Genomic DNA, 4,521 nt, shown 5'->3' with positions numbered 1-4,521 from the left:
AACCTTGAACATGAGAGGATCTGTATTTTTCTTTTTCTTTTTCTTTTTTCTTTTCTTTTTTTTTTTTTGAGATGGAGTCTCGCCGTGTCGCCCAGGTTGGAGTGTAGTGGCACGATCTCAGCTCACTGCAACCTCTGCCTCCTGGGTTCAAGCGATTCTTCTGCCTCAGCCTCCCGAGTAGTTGAGATTACAGGCACCTGCCACCATGCCAGGCTAATTTTTGTATTTTTAGTAGAGATGGGGTTTCACCATGTTGGCCAGGCTGGTCTCAAACTCCTGACCTTGTGATCTGCCTACCTCGGCCTCCCAAAGTGCTGGGATTACAGGTGTGAGTCACAGCACCTGGTCTGGATCTGCATTTTTCTAATGATAACATCCAAAAGTTTGACTAATTCGAATACATTTATACATTTTAAAATATATAATTCATGCCTACTTGTCACAGTTTTTATATGTATACTTTAAAAATATTTGAGAGATGTCAGCTTGGAAATATTAAATATTCTGTTGTAAGATTTTATGACATGGTTTTATCTTAACTCATTTGCATCGTTAATATCACTAACATCACTACAGCCATTTTTTTGGTGGGGGGAGGGGGATAGAGTCTCACTTCGTTGCCCAGGCTGGAGTGCAGTGGTGCGATCCCAGCTCACTGCAACCTTTGCCTCCCAAGTTCAAACGATTCTCCTGCCTCAGTCTCCTGAGTAGCTGGGATTACAGGCGCCTGCCACCACACCCGGCTAATTTTTGTATTTTTATTAGAGACAGGGTTTTGCCATGTTGGCTGCGCAGGTCTCAAACTCCTGACCTCAAGTGATCCACCCACCTTGGCTTGCCAAAGTGCTGGGATAACAGATGTGAGCCACCGTGCTCAGCCTACAGCCACTTTTTGCAGCAACTTTTCACATCACCTTCACTTCTAAGTGGTTTGAGATACAATATTACTTGAATTGATAAATGATGCAGCCACTGAAAATTGTATTCCCCAAGATAAGTATTGTTTGTAATAACATCAGGGTTTTTACATTCTTCATGCAGTAGTATATTTATGATCTTCACAGCGTAACTACTTAATATACTTTTAATGTAAACTTTATTGAACTATAACACATATTAAAAAGTTTATAAATTTTACGTGCATGGCCTGATGAATTTTCAGTGGACATGCTCATGTAGCAAGCAACTGGATGAAGAAAGATAGCATCACTAGTACTCTCTCCTGCCATGCTCCAATTGCCTCTCCCTCAGAATGGCCCCCACCAGCCCCCTCCATTGCCTTGCTATGTGTAACACCTCCTGACTTCAATATGAATCAATTTTGCCTGGCCTAGAATCTGATACAAAATGGCACCAAGTTATTTATATAGCACATAATTTGGTGTCAGGATTCTTTCACTTCAGATTATGGCTGAGACCCCATCCATGTTGCTGCATACAGGTATAGTGTTCATTTTATTCATGTAGAATATTCCATTGTATGAATATGCTCCAATTGTACTAATTCTGTTATAGATGGACATTCAGGTTATTTCTAGATTTTGGCTATCATGAATGGTGTTGCTCTAAATATTCTCATATAACCATAATGTTCCTGTTAAGTACAGAAACATGCATTTAAAGGTTATAGGAGATGTGCCAAGTAGGGTCTGAAGCCTCACTAGACCTTAGCAGTTTGCTAAGGTTAAACTAGACTTTGGCGGACCCTGCCAGTGTGCACCTTATTAGCGGTATAATTCAGGTCACCATGTATCCTTATCAACATGTGGGATTTTCCATTTTCTGAACTTTAGCCATTCAGGTAGGTGTGTAGTTTCATTTCATTGTAGTTTTTATTCATAGTTCCCCAGTCTTATTAAGCACATTTTCATGCATTTAGCTATACTTGTCCTATTTTGTTAAGTACAAATTTTTTTTTGCCAAATTTTATGTTTTTAAGAATTTGTGAGGGTTCTTCATGCATTCTAGATACAAGTTATTTGTCAGATATATGTACTGCAAGCATCTGCATCTACTTTGTGGCTTGTCCTTTCACTCTTGATGGTAGTAGTTTTACAGTATTATGTTTCTTCAAGAACATAATCTTCACAAGGGTTTTACATTGAACATAACCCAGGAAATGTCAGATTCCTTTACCTCCTTTTATACCTGATTGTCAGGTGACTTCTAGAAACACTCTAAACATGCATTGGGAGTTAATGTTTAGGTTATTTATTATTAATAACCTAGGTCACTGAGATGGAACCTTACAATATAAGAGACACTGAGATTGAACTCTTTCTAGTTGGGGAAACTTATGTTACATTTAGGCATTGATAAGGACTCATCCCTCCCCAGGCCAGCATTTGCAGCACAAAAAGGCAAGCTCACATGTATTGGTTTATTATCCTCAACAGTCATTTCTGTGTTTTAACTAAAGGTCTTTCTCTTTACCAACATTAGCTATTTCATCAGCAATTACTTAATGAATATTTAAATGTTTTGCATTTACCATGCAAAAAAGCAAAGCAGGCCGGGCTCGGTGGCTCAAGCCTGTAATCCCAGCACTTTGGCAGGCCGAGATGGGCGGATCACGAGGTCAGGAGATCGAGACCATCCTGGCTAATACGGTGAAACCCCGTCTCTACTAAAAAATACAAAAAACTAGCCGGGCGAGGTGGCGGGCGCCTGTAGTCCCAGCTACTCGGGAGGCTGAGGCAGGAGAATGGCGTAAACCCGGGAGGCGGAGCTTGCAGTGAGCTGAGATCCGGCCACTGCACTCCAGCCTGGGCGACAGAGCGAGACTCCATCTCAAAAAAAAAAAAAAAAAAAAAAGCAAAGCAACTATTTTCTTACAGTGATAAACTAACTTAGCTAAGTTACGGTCCCCTGTTATTCAAACACTAATCTAGGTGTTGCTATGAAGGAATTTTGCAGATACAATCGAAGTCCCTAATCAACTGACTTTAAAGAGGAAGAGACAATCCAACGGACCTCACCTAATCAGAAGGCCTTAAAAGCAAGACTGAGGCCTCACCAGGAGAGAAGAAATTCCTCCTGTGGACAACAGCTTGAGCCCATGTGCAGAGTCCATCCTGCTTGTGCCTGTCCCTTCCTGACTGCTGCTCTATGGATTTTGGACTTGCTTAGCCAGCCCTCATAATCAGGTATGCCGATTCCTCATTTTTTTTTTTTTTTTAAATCATAATGTATATATCTCCTACTAGTTTTGTTTGTTTCTCTGGTGTAAACCTCAATTTCAAATGATCTTAGGGACAATACAATTGTTTTTCTTCACAAATAAATTACCAGTATGTAAAATGTTTATGAATGATCTTCCTTATTAGAAGACACAAGACTGTTGAGATGACAATCATTTTGTGTATAGCTCACTCTGGGGCTCAACCTTGACTACTGATATTTAAATAATACTAATTTTATAACTTTAAGAACCTAATGTCATTTTCTTCAATTACCATAATATGCATTCATATTGAATGTTTAAAATTTATTTTTTAAAAGAAAAAAATATGTATTTTTAAAGCAGCCAGGCTTTACTGGCTTCTATCATGTTTTACTGGCTTTTATCAACTTCAAAAAGTTTGTCTATTAAGTTCTTAAAGAAAAATAATTCGGTATTTACAGAGACATTACTTTTCTTGGTGAGCTCACCAAGTTAAATCTCTGCTTGCGACTACGGGAAAATATTCATGTTTACAGTAACATGAAATTAATGTTTCCTTGTTTAGCCATTTTCAGATCGAATCTTATTTAATTCTTGAGAGCCTCAATACACCCAAAAACCAATGTTCACAAATATATTAAGCTCAATAGGTAAGAAAAGATAATCTGTCTTCTAATATCCCACAAATAGCTGTGTAATGCTGGGGAATCCATTTAACCTTTCTGAGCCTACCTCCTTATTCTGTAGCTAACAGTTATTAAATACCCACTAGAAATCAAGCACTTGCTAGACACTAGAGATACAACAATGAACATGACAAAGACAGTCCATGTCTTCAGAGGCTTCAAGTCTGGAAAGGTGAGGAGTCTAGGCTAAATTACCTTTTTTTTTTTTTTGAGACAGAGTCTCGCTCTGTCACCCAGGCTGGTGTGCGGTGGTGCCATCTCGGCTTACTGCAAGCTCCGCCTCCCGGGTTCACACCATTCTCCTGCCTCCGCCTCCCGAGTAGCCGGGACTACAGGCGCCCGCCACCACGCCTGGCTAATTTTTTTTGTATTTTTAGTAGAGACAGGGTTTCACCGTGTTCGCCAGGATGGTCTCGATCTCCTGACCTCACAATCCGCCTGCCTCGGCCTCCCAAAGTGCTGGGATTACAGGCGTGAGCCACCGTGCCCGGCTGGGCTAAATTACTTTTAAGTCTTCTGTTCTGGAGTTACTACTGTATACTTCAAATAGGATTACATTCATATTCTATGACCTGGGATTAATACAAGAGTTTCCAAACGACACTGACGAAGCTATACAGCATTAAAGATTTCCTATGTGAACACTTGTAAAATAACTTTTAACATAAGAAG

The sequence above is a fragment of the Trachypithecus francoisi genome, unplaced genomic scaffold, assembly GCF_009764315.1.
Source record: "Trachypithecus francoisi isolate TF-2019V2 unplaced genomic scaffold, Tfra_2.0 Lachesis_group18, whole genome shotgun sequence".
NCBI lineage: Eukaryota > Metazoa > Chordata > Mammalia > Primates > Cercopithecidae > Trachypithecus > Trachypithecus francoisi.
The sequence above is the reverse complement of the archived record's forward strand: the minus strand, read 5'-3'. Positions refer to the sequence as shown.